This window comes from Boleophthalmus pectinirostris, unplaced genomic scaffold, assembly GCF_026225935.1.
Source record: "Boleophthalmus pectinirostris isolate CB_2022bp ecotype Guang Dong unplaced genomic scaffold, ASM2622593v1 HiC_scaffold_22, whole genome shotgun sequence".
Classification (NCBI taxonomy): domain Eukaryota; kingdom Metazoa; phylum Chordata; class Actinopteri; order Gobiiformes; family Gobiidae; genus Boleophthalmus; species Boleophthalmus pectinirostris.
Genome location: NW_026571190.1, coordinates 11,440,445 through 11,457,781, shown reverse-complemented (window position 1 = coordinate 11,457,781; position 17,337 = coordinate 11,440,445).

Here is a 17,337-nt window from a genome sequence, read left to right as displayed (position 1 = left end):
ATTTAACGATACGATATATATCGATATTTCTATATTTTAGCACACCACTGATATTAACCCACCCCTAACAACACCAGTTGCTGTGTGCCCTTGTGCTGATCATTTTATTTGACTTAAGCCTTACACCTGCTGTCAACAACCAGTGTATAAAACAGATTGATTTGTTTTTATTTCGAGTTTGTGCAAAGGCAGAAAAAAATAAATCATATACATAGTGCATAGACACTGTAAACAACAGAAATGCACATTTCTCAAAAAAGAGTGGAAAGAAAAAAACTTATTTTAACCAGGACTAGGTATCATTCAGAAGTTGCAGATATGATACATATCTTGATACATAGGTCACAATACGATACATATCTCAATACATAGGTCACGATACGATACATACCTCGATACGATACATACCTCGATACGATACATACCTCGATGCATAGGCCACGATACGATACATATATGGATACAGTGAGCTTACGATTCAATACGATTCAGTACAACATATTTCAAATCGATTTGATACATTTCAATAAAAAATAAAGGCTGAGATACTAAAAGTCTTTGTTAAACCACTTCTTGTGCAAAGTGAATATGAAACACAAACATTTTAATGCTCAAAACAGCAAAAATGTCAGATGTGTTGCATAAAAAAACATTTCCTTCCTCTGAACAAGCAACAAAACTGTAGCGCTGTAACAAAATTATTTAGTAAAATTTACCAAAAAAATTCTCTTGGTGATATATCGATACAGCAGCCCACGATATTAATACAGTATCATCACATTAAACAAATGGATTATATCGATATTTCAATATTTTTGCACTCCACTAATATTAACCCACCCCTATTCTGTACATAGTTAAAAAAGTCTGTCTGTGCATGTGTATTTAACTACTTTATGATCATTAATCATTTTTGCAGCCATACTTGTATACAATTGTGTTATTTCAATGGATGGCAAAGATAAAACAGAAGAGACAAGGCAATTTTTGGTTAAATTTAGGTATAATCATGTTAACTATGTTGTCGTGAATTGACAAGTCTGACCTGTCATATGCAACTGAAGACTATTTCTGAGGAACGCAGCCACAACTGAGCGAGTACAGAACAGGTTAACCTATACAAAGACGACGAAAACTCACCCGCTGCACCATCTCCCCTCACCTTACACGACACAAATCAAATATTTTAAGAAACCAACACACCCTGCTCAAAATAAGTATTTGCACAACATTGCAGAACTCCTAAGAACAGCATTTTCTCAACAACAAACCCACCGGGGCTGCCAGTCCTTCGCTTCAGGCATCAAGACCGGTCCTTAAGCCACCATCTTTGTCTCGTCTCTTTCTTCCTGAGCTAAACCCTAAACCCCCTCGCCGCGGAGAGCCCTGGACCCCCGCGGACTTGGCTTGGATGCTTGCACTCCCGTTGGGTCGGACCAAAGACCTACACTGCCTCTGCCCCGGACTCCCATGTATTTCGCTTGTGGCTGAATCAATCCGGAGTCCACTTGATGAGCGAGCACTGGAGTTACACGTTTTTGCCCTGGGCTCCTGGTTCAAATTGACCCCTCAGTTGTCAAGATAAAGATCAGCTGTTGCTAAGGCTCTGTGAGTATCTCGAAGTAGAGCTAGTAAGTAAGTAGAGCTAGTATCGGAATCAGTGCATCAGTATGTTTAGGCTTAGGAAGAGTTCAGGGAGGACAGTTTTCATTTTTTCTTATTTTCAACCTTTACTTTACTAAACCAAATATTAAAGGTGCAGTGTGTAACTTTTCGGTTGGGGTTCTGTCACATTCTTGTTTCTATGGATATGTCATTGCTCTGCTTCGAATATTCCGATCTACCTTACTTTACAATTACAGATAGTTTTAGAGCTCAAAAATACCTACAAAAACAGGCATTCTGACTGTGAGCGGGGTTGCCTCTTCGCAGATCTAACCTGTAACTAGGCCTGGTTTGGTCTCCATGGCGATGGTCTCCAGACAAAACAATGACATGACAACAAAGAAAAGCATTTGACAGACTCTCCAACAGAAAAGTTACAAGACGCACATTTAAAATCAGTTTTTATTTTAACGCTTTCTGAAAAAACACTACAGCATGTTTTAGAGCTACACAGTATTGAATCTAAATCGCAATAAATCGGTAAAAGACTTGGTTTGGTCCTGTTCTAGTCTTTGTTTAGTCATCTTCTGTGGTTTAGCGGCTTGCAGTGTATAGTGAATATATTTCTGAAGCAAAAATTCTGAAGCATTTAAGGTGGAATCATCAACATGACTTAATTTTCATTGCTCAAGATTGACGATTGAATTCTTAGTCCAACGACAAATTATTGCTGTGTCTCTTGTTGGTATGCAATAGGAAGGACATCATAAAAAATCTGATTCCTGGGCATAATTCTGTTAAATTATCCATTATTTGAATTTGCAACCCTAAATAAAGCGACTGTAAACCGAAACTGTATTTCATTTATGGTCATGTATTTTCTTTTCACTGCATTGATCGCACAGATTTGTTTTATATTTTTCGATGCGTCTCACCTGCTCGTCCCCATGGAAACCTTAATCCTTTGGCTTTATTTAATGACCTTTATTTAACCAGCATAGTCCCGCTGAGATTAAGAAACTGATATTCAGGGGAGTCCTGGCCCCAGAGAGAACCCTGCTGCACAAGTTTTAGTGATAGTGGAGACCAAAGTACCGGAGGAAAGCTACACGGGCGCAGGGAGAGCATCAAAACTCCACACGGAAAGGCCCCCACGCTGTCCCAGAATCCAACCCGAGACCTTCTTACTGTGAGGCGAGAGCGGCGAACTGTTGTGTCACCTCCAGATGCTTTAAGTAAGAAACATAGATTATTGTTTGTGGATTTTATGTTTCTTAGCATCCAATTTTCAATACTAGAGCAGCACCCAGAAATACCAGAGGCCCGGTCAAGCAGAAGTAAACAGCAAGGCCAAAAATTCAAGTTAATGCATTTGATATAAAAATGTATTCAACAGATACATATGTACTCTAGTTTATGAAACTGTTTACCTTTTTTCTGTACCATTTTTGGTTCTAAAGTTACATACGTTTTAAACAGAACATGTATGAAACATGGAACAAAAAATATTTCCCAAATTTCAAAAAACCTGCAAATCATGTAAATAAACTGATGTATTTCATCATATCTTGTGTTATTCCATCTTTGAACTGTTGATGAAGGTACATGATAAAAATAAAAAAAATAAAAAAAAAGTATTTAAAATGATAAAAATTTGCTTGGAAGGACTGACATATTTTATAGAAATAGTTTCCTTTCATTTTGAAGTAATATTAAAGTATTCAGAAGAAAAAAGATGACAAATGATGTAAAATCATGCATCTTCTACTTGTTTGCACAATTTTCCCTCCGTTACTTTTCCCTCCGTTACCATGACCTTTCTTAATAAAAAATCTCATTACTCAAAAAGTAAGAGGTTTTTCAACCTAATCTTGTACCATATGGTAGAAAACTATATGAAGCAAATATTCAGACCAGTTTTGTTAAGGATATGTAAGTGAGAACCAAGAGTTATCACTGTTTGGATTTATTGCCCAAAAAGTGCTGCATATTTCATTCCCTCTGTTACCGACATGAGTGTTTTAAATTTTTTGTCAACAACTTGAAAGAATATCACAGGTTTAACTTGACCCTGTTGGAGTGTAACTCTTTCCTACATTCTGATACTTTACTTATTTCAATAGTTCCTCTAGTTTCTGAATAAGAGACATTTGAATGTCAAAAATCTGCCCCTGTTTCCCTCCGTGTCCACTTGACCGGACCCCCAGGTAGAACATGCAAACACCAACACATTTACAATTACAGTGGTCACTCAAAGTTCCTGAAATAGATTTAAATTATACTTTATAAATCGACAATACTAAGCTTTAAATTGAAAATACTTAACAAATACAATGGCTTATTCAGGGGCTTCAGCTTTGTGAGGTTTATATAGTTAATTACCATGGCAACTGTGCTCGTTTTAATCATTCTGAAACCCATTATTATTATCTTGCCCTAGTTAAATACAGAAACTACTGTGCATGCTTTAAATGAAGGCAGGCGACTTTATTCATCATGACACTAATTGTGAATTCCATGCACATTTATACAGTCTAATATTTACATTTCTTTACAGGCAAACAAATTAAATCTATTTGATGCATTATAAAATATGTTTCTTTATATACCATCTACAGTATATGCGTTCATTAGCATATATACAGCAGTTGTACTATGTGGCTCAGTCAAGTGTAGCATTTACTTCAAGTCAAGAGGTCTAGATTTCCATTTGTGATTTTCTTTTAAAATGGCTGCTTCTTGGACAGCTCCGGTTCCTCTGCGTATTGGAACCGCGTCACAAACAAAGCCGCTCGCATTAATATTAAAACCAGCTGACGTTATTAAAAGTCTGTTGTTTTCTCCGAGGGCCCGATCTCACCGAGCAGATTCAAGATTCGAGGTTTTACTGTCATTGTCAAAACAAACGAAGCGGAACAAACAGATCACCTGGTTAGCTCAGGAGTACACAAGTCGCTTTTTAGCTCTTAAAATTCACCAAACGTCAACTGAAAAAGACAATTTGGGAGTTAAAGGCACACTATAATGTGTACATGACAAGTTTCTACAAGCCTTATATATTGTAGATTTTTCTGGCATTTTCCACTGTATAGCATATTAAACTTATTTATCTTGAGTCATTTCATTTATTTTTTTGCTTAATTGCTCTGGTTGCATCACTTGTTTGTCTCCATGAAAGCGAAATTAAAACCTCATATTATGCTATTTTGTGATCTATATTATAATGTCTCCTCATCAGAAGCATACCTGAAGTTGTGTTGTGTTTCATTCACGCATTTTTAACTCACAAATCCTGCACATTTAGGCTACTGTTACACTGAAACGAATATCACCGTATCCGCAAGCCGTCCCTATCCACACAGCTTTGAGCATATTTGTTTACGTTTTACAGAAACTAAACTTAAAACCGCATGGCTAATTTGCATAAACAAAGATTTGCTATTGTGCGCTGATGCACTTCAGCTTCTGTCAGACTAAAGGACACGACCTCAGTGGATTATATGTGTTCTTTCTGTGGACAGAGGGGTGTTCTGCTGATGGTGAGTCTGTTCTGTGCTACTATCACGTTGGAGATGGTTCATGTGAAACTTTTCAGAGATTATACATCTGCAGGTCGTACGCATACACCTATATATGAATGGACATATATTCTAGCCTCTTAGCGTTTTGGCGGTGAATTACGCGGATGCATAGGCCTACATCAGTGTATCAGCGTTTTCAGGCGTCCACACAGTGCTGCATCAGATCCGTATTCAGATGAAGTCATGGGAGCTGGCGGCACCAGATCATTCCGTCTCTGGAGCCGTTTTCAATCGTATTAGTGTTGACGAACACTGCATTCGCAACAAAAATGACTCAAATATGTACTAGTGTGGACAGGGCCTTAGTTTCAGTTCCTTTCTCAAACAGGAAACAATGTTCCACCTTGTGATGTCATGCAGTAAATACAGGATGTGCTCAACTGTATTTTTAAACACCAAACACTTTCACTAGAACAGGGGTTTCCAACCTTTTTTCTCCAGTGCGCTACACCCAGGAATATCAGGTAGAACATGCAAATTCACCATCAGGTTTACAATTACTGTGGTCACTCAAAGTCCCTCAAATATATTTATATTATACATAGTTTTTGAGGGAGGACGATACTGAGCTTTATATTGACCATATTTAACAAATACAATGAGGTACATGGGGTTCAGCTTCGTGAGGTTTAAATAGTTAATTACCATGGCAACTGTGCTTAAAATTCATCAACAAATTCACCAAACATCAACCGAAAAAGCGAAATTGGGCATTAAGTGCACACTATGTCATTTTTTTTTTTTTTTTCCTGATACATGGACCACATTACATGTTTCCATGGAGGCTATATATTGTAGATGTATCTGGCATGTTTCACTGTATAGCACTGAAATAACTCAAGGTACAGAGGTTTAGTTGTTATTTTTATTGCTCAAAAAACCTTGGGGGAAAAAAAAAAAGAAGCAAATCCTTTGTTATATGTGGACATGCCAGAGAGCTACCAAATTCATGTAAATACAGTATATATGGGGAACAGTTAGATGCGTATAAAACATAAACCATCATCCATTTTTATAGGCGCGCCAAGTTGGGCATAATACATTTACATTGGTAATTAATAAAATTTGACTTATTTTGCACCATACATAAAATTCAGTAACTCCTTGGCGAGCTCCTTGGAAGGGCTTGGAGAGATACTGGTGGCTTCAGAGCTACAGGTTGGAGAACACTTCACTAGAATAATTTGGATAATTTATAGTACTAGAATTGCCAATCTACTGAACAAAAGGTAAAATGTGGCTGTTAACTTGAAAACTGCCACTACATGACATCACAAGGTGGAACAGAGCATTTAGAGCTATGGAGATGTAGACAGACAGACAGAATAAAGGCTTATTCAAACATAACATAACTCCAGGTATGTTTTTGATGTCTTAAAGATCACTAGGGTCAATTTTGCAGAAGCAGGTGATAGTTAGAAAGGCTGGTGCCACTTTGTGCCTCCTGCTCAATTTAATTTCACTCTCCAGCAACTAGATCAGGAATCAGAATACACTAGACGATTTGCAAGAACCCCGGAAGTTGTAGACCACGCATCAGCCAATCAGCGAAGAGCTGTGAAGCCAGAAAAACAGTAAACAAAGCAGTCAGAATGTACAAAGACGAAGCCATACATTCTGCGTTGGCAACAGTTCCCGAGATTTGAAGCCGGAATAAAGAGAATGTTTGGTGAATTTCATCAAAGGGAAAGACGTTATTGTCCTTCTTCCTACGGGATTTGGGAAAAGCTTAATATACCAGTTAGCCCCGTTAGCGGCGCATTACATACGTCACGACCAAATAGCAACGATTGGGTGAATAAAAAAATGACCCGCCTACCGTCGAGCTAATGAATCCTAATGCTCCAATGAGATTCATTTGGTCTTCCGATATTTTATGTTATTAGGTTCTTTTTACAGACCAAGAGTTTGTTTTCATACCTGACAGTTTGGACTGCTCACTGTGTTCTTCCTTAGAGTGGTCATGTGATGTTGCTGTGACGTGTCTGGTCACGATGACAGCACCATCTGCAGTCCAACTTCCTCTGCACAGTATCCCAGGTGTGTGAGAGTAAAAAAGCCCCATCGTCCCAGTTTATAGTCCCGTGGGCACATTGAGGAAGTCGGACTGCAGGTGGCGCTGTCGTCCTGCCTCCACTGGTAGGAAGACGGCGCCAAAACCTGTATAAATCAGCTGAGCGGACACGTCACAGCAACATCACGTGACCAACACATGAGTCCAAACTGTCAGGTATGAAAACAAACTCTTGGTCTGAAAAAAGAACCTAATAACAAATCCTAATGCTGCAAGGTCAGACGGTTTCCACAAAGTGAAACCGGTTGATGAATCAGGGTAGGTTATAGACCCCCTAAAAAATTATGATACAATTTTTAAAAAGTTCCATACTGAACCTTTAACCTGATTTTGGTACACGCTAAAAACTCCCCCAGCCAGTTCTGTGTACAAATTGAAACTTAAGAAGGTAGAGTAATATATTTCTTTTAACACTTTTAATGTAGAATTAATGGATATAGTCAACAGGAGGCGCTTGATGATTTATTATGCGAGGGAGAATAAATATGGCAGATCTACGGTTTCTGCGGCGATGCTGTGTTGTTTGTAAATAGACCGTAGCTTACATAATATGACTGCTTATTAATTATTGGGAACATTTTGGAGTTTTCCCTCACTATATTCCATCATTGTGAACTAATTCTTTCAAAAACACATCAGAGAGGAGAATGGATGGTGTTTCATTCCACTGATTTAGCTTTGGTGTGGACAAAGTGGAGGTAAAAAGACAAATGCGCGCTTTTAATGGACTACATATCAAAATGGCCGGACTAAAAGGTGCAGTATATTTCTATAGCTTCAAAAAAATAGGCTTGCGTGACTTATTTATGCAACTCCAACTGTGAAATCTTGTTTTTGATTCCACTACAGTGCATTTTATATTTATTAACTGAGGTGGAGGATTTATGTAAAGCAACTAACCAACAAATTAGCCCACAAACAGTTCTTGACAGCATATCTTTTACAAAAACTTTTTCATCAGTCAAATGCATTATGTACAGTGATTTCTAGATTCATTTGTAGATTCAAAATTAAAATCATTCTGGTATTTTCTGGTTAGATCGATTGGTGATGTCTTGGTATCTTGGATCTTGATCATTTTTCACAACAAATTTTACATTCTGACTTTTGACTGCTGATGTTGAAAAATATGATGATGATTTTTATTTATTTATTTTTTTTAAACACATGGAAAATGTATACTTACAATTTCATCAACTGAAATTCTGGATAAAAAGATTTCCGTTTTTCAGAGTAAAAACAAAACAAAGTGAGAAATTCAACAACATTTAAGATTCAGAATCTGATAAAAGAAAAGGTGTGCATACACTCACCACAAAAGTAACATAGTGCAGCTTTTAGGGCCTGTCCATACGACTGTGTTTTTCGGTCGAAATGGTGAAGTTTGTATTCGTTTTAAAAACTGTGTTTTTTTTAGAACGGGTTCCAGAGTAGAGAAGTCTGAGAACGCTGGTGTCGCATTGTCGTGTGGACAAGCAAACCGCAGCTTTTGGAAAATGATGATGTCGCGACCCCTGTCATCACCAGGGTCGAACAACACGCACCACGAAGATGACACACTTGGATTAATAACAAAGACTATGCACGGTAATTAAACTGTTGGATTTTGAGACCACGTTATTCTAATAATTCTCATTCAAATCTTATGGCTAAAAAATAAAACTTATGTTTAACTTCTGCATAACTAAATGGATATATTTCTGGAATACATCTAATATTGGCTAAATTACTTTAAAGTTTAGAAAATGGTGATGAGATGCATTATTTTAATATTATCATTGTTAACAGCGCCACAAACAGGTGTAGCAGATGTACTACATCATTTTCACTCAGTGCTCCGTTGTCGTCCACGTGTGTGTGGACACGAATTCTTTTCAGACTGTGAAAAAAAAATAAAAATCCAGGAGCGTTGTCTTGTGGACGTAGCCTTAATCTCTTTGAGTACCTGCAGAGTTTGTGTATTTAGCAGTGAACATGTAATGAAAGCAGATGTAAGAGAATTAAAGCGTATGTTTTTACCTCCTTACTTCCCTAGCTCCTCTCTCATCCTTTATTCTCTCTATTTTCCCCGTCTTTATTTGTCTCCCCACTCTCCCCTTCTCATTTCCTCACCCTCTTTCCACTCCCAACACACATCTCCTCTCTCTCTCCTTCTGTTTTTTCTCTCTTTTACTCTTTCCCTTTACATCCTTAACTCTTGTTTCCTTATTTTCCTGTCTTTCCTTATCTCCCTTTCACTCTCTCTTGTTCCTCGTCATTCCCGCACTCTGCCATTCCTCTTCCTCTCCCTCTTTCACACTCACTCCTTTACTCCTGTGCCCCCTTCAACACCACCTTCTCTCTCCCTCTCCTCCCCTACTTTTTCTGTCCATTTTTCAAGTCTTCTTCTCTCTACCTTTCTTTTCCTTTACATTTTCCCATCTTCTCTTATCTCCCCTCTCTTTGTATCTTTCCCTCTCCTCTACTCTCACCCCCCCCCACCTCTCTCTAATCTGTCTCTCCTCTTTTGTCCCTTTCTCCATCCTCTCTCCATCTCTCCGTCTTTCTCTTAGCTCCTCTCTCGTCTTTATTCCTGGCTCTCTCTCGCGCTCCCTCTTTCCAACTACTTTCTCTCCCCATCTCATCTTCCTCTCTCTCCACCTCCACCATCTTTCCTCCCCTCCCTCTCCTTCCCTCCTCCCTCTCCCTCCCTCTCCTCTCTCTCCTCTCCCTCTTTCTTTCTTCCTGTGCCCTTGTTTGAAGAGCAGCTGGCTCGGTGCTGCAGGTGCTCTGGTTTAGTATATCTAGCTCATTCATAACATGTATAAAGGAAAGACATTGAACTAAATCAGTTATATTGAAGACAAAATGAACAGAAAGGAGCAAAGAGGAGAAAGAGAGAGTTAGGTGCTCCCATTTCAGAGACAAGGTATTTAAATATTTTGTACTATTCAGGCTTTGTAGTGTAATTTTGGACGTACTGCTATTGGTATTTTATATATACTACACAAATGTTCTATGTTATAATGTCGTATCCTCATCAAAAACAAACCTAGACTCGTGTTCTTCACCAAAACTGATCGTGTCATTAAGTGGTAATACAGGAAGTGCTCCACTGCGTTTCAAAACTCCATACACCTTCACTAGAATCATTTGAATAATTTGTACAATTTAAGGTTATTCTAGTGCAGGGGTGGGCAATTTTTAATTTTTTTTCCACAGGGCCACATGAAAAATATTGTGGAGGACCGGACCAAAATGCTTAACTCAATTCTGCACAGTATTAATTGTATTTCTGTATAAAAAGCAGTATATAGCATTGTTTGGGCAAGCTGGTAAAACTAGTAAGAGTTTATGTTATGACTAAGCAATGAAAAAGTGAAGTTGCCTTACAAAAAATGTCATTTAAAAAAAGAAAAGGAAAGAAATGGAACTTTAATCTATGCATGAGGGAAAATGATAAAATATGTTTATTTTGTAATTCCAAATGATCTGAAATGGGCCGGTCAGAGTCAACCAAAGGGCTGCATGTGACCCGGGAACTCTACTGTGTCCAGGTCTGTTCTAGTGTATTGTAGAGTAAAGTAATTAAACTGGGGCCAGAATAGCGGTTAACTTTAAAACTTGATCACTTGATGGCATCACAAGGTGTAACAGAGCATTTTGAGCTTTGGAGATTGCACAGTAGACAGACTAATAAAGCAGGTTAACTGAAACATGTGTAAATTGAAACAAAACACAACTCCAGGTGTGAAAACAAGGAGGAAGTGAAAGCTTCAGGGTATCTTTGTTGAAGTTCACAACTGGTGTTCCTCAAAAACGAGGCTCAAAATAACATATAGTAAGTAGTAAGATGACCAAGCTTGTAATGTAAAAACTTACAGTGAAAAAGTGGTCAAAAGGTCAGATTTTAGTATAACATAGGGCCTTTAAACGGCTCTAACATTACACACAAATGTTAAGAGTGCACTATGGATAGCACTCTCAGATGGTCAATTTCCAAAAGCTTTTTTTTTTTATTTTATTTTTAAATTACATTTTGACCAAAAGCCTTTGTCACATATTTTTTCTTGCTTTGGACCACAGTATACAAAATGGTTGCCAGCCCAGGTGCTCATATAAATGAATGGGAAGTCCCAAAGTGAGATCACCCACTGAGATCACCTCATTCTACAACAAGAAAAAAACTGTTGGATGGATCCACGTGGTGCCCCCGTAAGCACTTGGTGTCCTACGCACTGTGCATAATATGCGTAATGGGCAGCTACGGCACTGTACCTACCTATTCATCTGCTGCATTCAACACCATGGATAGAGACGTAAAATATGACGTGTTGGATAGCAAACTTAAACCGTCATGTCTTTATAGAGGCATGTCGTAATACCAGGAAGTCTAAATATAGGGGTGTCATAATGAAAGTATGTTGGAATACGCTGTGGACCCCAGATCTGTGAAGAGGCGGCCACGCACAGTAATGCCTGCTTTTTAACAATCTTTTTAGCAGGAAAAACACCTAGGCAAACCAACAACAGTTTAGATCTGCAAGCCCGATCGCACATGTTGTTTGAGCATTTATTTGTTTATGTATTTACTGATGTATGTTAGATTTAGATTGACAGATTTACTTACCCATTGGCAAAAAGGATCACTGCCCCCTGACACCCCTGCTCGACTGTCTATCTGACGTCAAGGCTCGGTTGGCCCAAAACTTTTTAAAACTGAATGAAGATAAGACTGAGGTGATACTGTTTGGGACCAGCATTACCTTCATTGATGTGGGACTCCTCAAAAATGATGTTCGTCCCACAATCACCAACCTCGGCGTCACCTTAGACAGTGATTTTAAGTTTGACAAACAGATCAACAAGTTTTTATCATTTGCGGCTTTTATCTAAAGTTAAACCTTTTTTTTATCTTTTAAACTTTTTGAACTTTGTGCATGCTTTTATTTCATCACGCCTGGACTACTGTAACGCACTTTATTCTGGCATTTCATAAAACACACTTTACCGACTACAGTTAGTCCAAAACTCTGCAGCGTGACTTTTAACAGGAACAAAAAGGAGAGAGCACATTACCCCAATCCTTGCGTTTTTGCACTGGCCTCATGTTAATTTTAGAATTGATTTTAAGATTTTATTGTTTGTTTTTAAAGATTTGAATGGACTGGCCCCACAGTACGTCTCAGACCTCATCCAGATTTACAGCCTCCTATGCACTCTGAGGTCCGAAGGCCAGCTCCAGCTCCTGAACAACAATGAACAACAAGTGGAGTGTTTTAAGTCTTGTCTTAAAACCCACTTTTATTCTCTGCTTTTAACACACCGTGAGTTGTGTGTCTTTTATTCATTTTGATGTGTTTTTATTGGTTTTATTGATTTAATTTATTTATTGGTTTATTTATTTCTATTCTATGATTTTGTTCTTATTTTATTTTACTGGTTTTATTATTTTAGTAGTTTATTTTATCATTTTATTGTTGTTATTATTATGTATTTGTTCAGCACTTTGGAAACTGTTTGTGAAATGTGCTATAGAAATAAAGTGGATTGGATATTTTAGTAATATCATGCTGGGGGTGTACTGCATGTATGTTTATGGCAGAATGTTCAGCAGTTCCATGGTGACACATTTCACGCATTGCAAACACTACCAAATAAGTTTTAAGATTGAAGTCTGAAAACTCTAAATGGATTTAAACAACACATTGTCAGGAGCAGTGTTGGGGAGTAACAGATTACATGTACCGGAGTTACATAATCAGAGTACTAATTATGAGTAACTGTATTCGGTTACAGTTTTTAAATTTTTTTTATTTTATGCATTTATTTTGGGCAAGTAAAGATTTACATTTATATACAATGGAACATATGACATAAGTGAAATCATAATAGAAATGAAAATAACAACAACTACTAATAACTATTATTATTACTATTTTGCCCAAAAAGGAGTGGGAAGAAGAAAACTTATTTAATCCCACCCCTACTATCCCACAGTTACTGTTTCAGTGAGTGGTAATTGGATTACAGTTACTTTGTTGAAATAAATGCATTACACGGCGGTATTCCTGTTTTCATATTTTGGGCTATATCCCTTTTTTTTTTTTCTTCTCAGTAATACCACTCATTGCCGGACACTAAACCAGGTCTAAACCAGGTCTAAAACTAGGACTAAACTAGGTCTAAACCAGGTCTAAAACCAGGACTAAACAGGTCTAAAACCAGGTCTAAAACCAGATCTAAACCAGGACTAAACCAGGTCTAAACCTGGACTAAACCAGGACTAAACCAAGACTAAACCAGGACTAAACCTGGACTAAACCAGCACTAAACAAGGTCTAAACCAGGTCTAAACCAGGGCTAAAACCAGGTCTAAAACCAGATCTAAACCAGGACTAAACCAGGACTAAACCAGGTCTAAACCTGGACTAAACCAGGACTAAACCAAGACTAAACCAGGACTAAACCAGGACTAAACCAGGATCTAAACCAGGACTAAACCAGGACTAAAACCAGAACTAAAACAAGGACTAAAACTGGATTTAACAGGATTTAACAGGACTAAACCATACTGCGTGGACGCGTCTCCTCCTCTTCTATCAGTAATATTTTTAATTTGGTTAAAGTAAAGTCTGGTCTTTTTATTGTCTTTATGCAGACAAAACATCTTATGTTACGATTTCCTCGTCTTTGCTTCTGTACAGCAAATCAAGTAATCCAAAGTATTCAGATTACGTTACTTTAAGTAATTTAATGGATTACGTTACAAACTACATTTTGGTGTGTGTCATCTGTAATCTGTAGGGGAATACATTTTAAAAGTAATCTTCCCAACACTGGTCAGGAGCTTGTGATCAATAACAGTGTTTATAAGTTTAAAAAAGGTGAGAGTGACTAACTGACAAACTGTTGGCTAATGCTATGTAGCTATTTTGTAACTTAGGACTGAACCTGAGTAGAAATGTAGAGATCAAAGAATGTCCATCTAAAATGTGCAGTACAAATATCTGCCTACATAAGGACTAGACTAGCCTAGCACAGAGGTTACCGCGGACTTAACCTTATTATTCACCGTGTCCAATGCACTGAAGCCCAGGTCTGCAGCTGCTTTCAGAGCGCTAGGCTAGTGCTAGTGCCTCACACGGCACCGCTATGCTAATCCTGTTAGCACTGACACTAGCACAAACCGCCATTGTGCAAAGAATCACACTATAAGCCTGCGTTAAGGCCCACTGAAGGCGGAACAGAGAGTTAAAAGTCCTGCACGCTCACCCAGTTGTCGTAGTTTATTTGAGATTGGGTTAAAATTATATGACTTTTTTCAACCGTTAAAAGTAATATAGCCTAAGATGAGAAGAATATATGGAGGCATTATAATAAGCGCTTACAGCTAGAAGGTTCTGTGTGGTTATTGCTTTTCTGAGATTATACTTTGGAACATTCTACATGTAGCTCCATAGAAACAAGCATGTTACAGAACCAGGCCAAGTTACCAGTCATACATGTGTAAGGGTGATCCTGCTCACAGAAAAATACATTATTCTCACAGACTGTATAAAGAAGTGGACGAAGGAAGAGGGACGTCACCCATAGCGTTGGACTTCAGTCAAATGAAGCTCATCGAGGCTCACTGGGGCGAATCTGGAGCAGCATATTTGGAATCCCGACTACAAGTATCATAGCAACCGAAGAGCCAATCTAGAGTGAGGATGTTGAAGGTAACGCCCCTCACTGCCCGCACCACTGGTTTATCAAAGGAGAGGACACCTAGTAACACTGCCAATCAAAACTGTTGCTAAGACTAGTGGAAGTGACCTCGGAGTAAGAAGGTGCCTGATTTGTCTGTTATTGATGTTTATATACTAATTTTAAGGACAAAATTGCAAAATAAAAACTCCAGGATAATGTAGTGAGGGTTAATGCAAACATTTTAAGGCCTAAAATGTCAAGACTGACAGCAGCAGTGACAGAGAGAGAGAATACAGTGAAGTGAATTGGAGATGGAGTTGATGGAGTCGGAAGTGTGCCCATGCTCACTTACTAGTTGGAATGCGGCGGTTAGCCATGTTCATTTATATAAACAGTATATAGTCTATGGCAGGGGTCATCAAACTAAGGCCACGCCCCTTTGATCGGCACCCGCACCACTACTTGAACAGGCCCTATGAGGCAATCCTCAAAAGTTGCCATGGCCTACTTTTTAAAATTATTTTTTGGCAAATAATAACACATCTGCATCTTGTATGTTTTATTTTTATTTTTTCAAATAAACAAAGATATTTATTTATTTATTTATATTTAAAATAACTGTATGACGTATTTACATTTGCCGCTGAATTTGCTGCCAAATTTTCGTTATGTCTGCACCTTTTTTTTTTTTTTTTCAATTAAACAAATATTTATTTATTTATTTATATTTAAAATAATTGTATGACGTATTTACATTTGCCGCTGAATTTGTCGCCAAATTTCCGTCACCTATGCCTACATATATTTCTGATTTTGATTCCCATTCCTCTATTGTTCTGGTTTAGTTTTGACCTGTAAATGGCCAACAGCTCATTTTATTTTCACTTTGACCTAAAAATGTTCACCTGGATAGACATAAGAGCTGGTAAGTTGATCTATTACTCATATAATAATTTCTTTTTTAATGTATTTATTTTATAGGCCTATTTATTTGACATTATTAAGTGCTGCACACAAGTATTATTAATACAATTGTTATTAATATTATTGTTAATCAACAGGCCTACCTACAATTTTTCACTCTCCTTTGCCAGTGTCAGTCACCAGATGTTTCTTACCTTGACAGTTTCTTGTCTTGATATTTCTTACTTTTGATGTTATTGTTATTAGAAAATGAATAAATGGAATGTCTGTGGTATTTCAGATTAAAACAAAATACGAAATACTTACTACTTTTGCAATCCACTAATATCGATAAACAAATATGTGCCAGGATTTATGTGTTGAGGCCTGCTGGTGTCATTTTGGTCTGGGTCATACAGTTCTGTTATACATCCTACCCGACCTTGACCCCCCATCACAGTCAAAGTTTGGTGACTCCTGGTCTATGGTTTACATATCCAAGGAATCAAGCTGATGTCGAACCCCACAATCAGAAAAGTTACATAATGCATCTTTAATCAGGCACAGGTTAGATTGTTTGAACCTCAGAAGAGAAAGGCCATTAAGTAAGAAGACTTGATTATAATTTGCACGTCATATGTAAACAGAAGCTCAAAGTCAACAAGAAATAATTTTACAGTTATACAATGAATTAACTAGCCTGATTAATCAGCTGGTTTCACTTTGTAGAAACAGTGTGACCTTGCAGTGTTAGAATTCGTTTGCTCGACCGGAGGCGGGTACTTTTTTTCATTTAACCATTCGCTGCTATTTGGTAGTCACGTATGTAATGCGCCGCTAACGGGACTATATATATATGGTATATTAAGCTTTTCCCTAATCCCGTAAAAAGAAGGGCAATAATGTCTTTCCCCTTGACATTCACCAAACATTCTCTTTATTCCGGCTTTAAATCCTCGATCTCGGGAATCGCTGACAACACAGAATATATGGCTCTTGACTGATTGGCTGGTGCACTTTCAGGGGTTTTTGTGAACCGTCTTGTGTATTTTGATTCCTGACCTTGTTGCTGGAGAGAAATAAAATTGTGCGGAGACCCTAGGTGGTGCCAGTCTGGCTAGGAATTAATAACATCTAAGGCTACGTTCAGACTGCAGGGCTTAACGCTCAATTCCGATTTTTTAGTGAAATCCGATGTTTTTGCGAGGTCGTTCACATTTTCAATTAAATGTGACTTGTATGTGTCTCCAGTGTGAACATTAAAAGGCCCAAAAGTGTCCCGCATGTGCACTGGAGACACGATGACGTCAACCGCAGCGAGCGTGCTCTGTGTTTACGGAAGTTGTCCAAACATGGACGCAGCATCGAGCACCTGGAGATTTTAAAGTTCCTCTCGTACCGGAGCCAGAACATGAACAACTTACTTGTTTTAAGGAGGAGATTAAGAAGGAGAAAGACGAGGTTTTTGGCCGTGGCGTTTTGTGGGGCAGCGGCAACGACGTC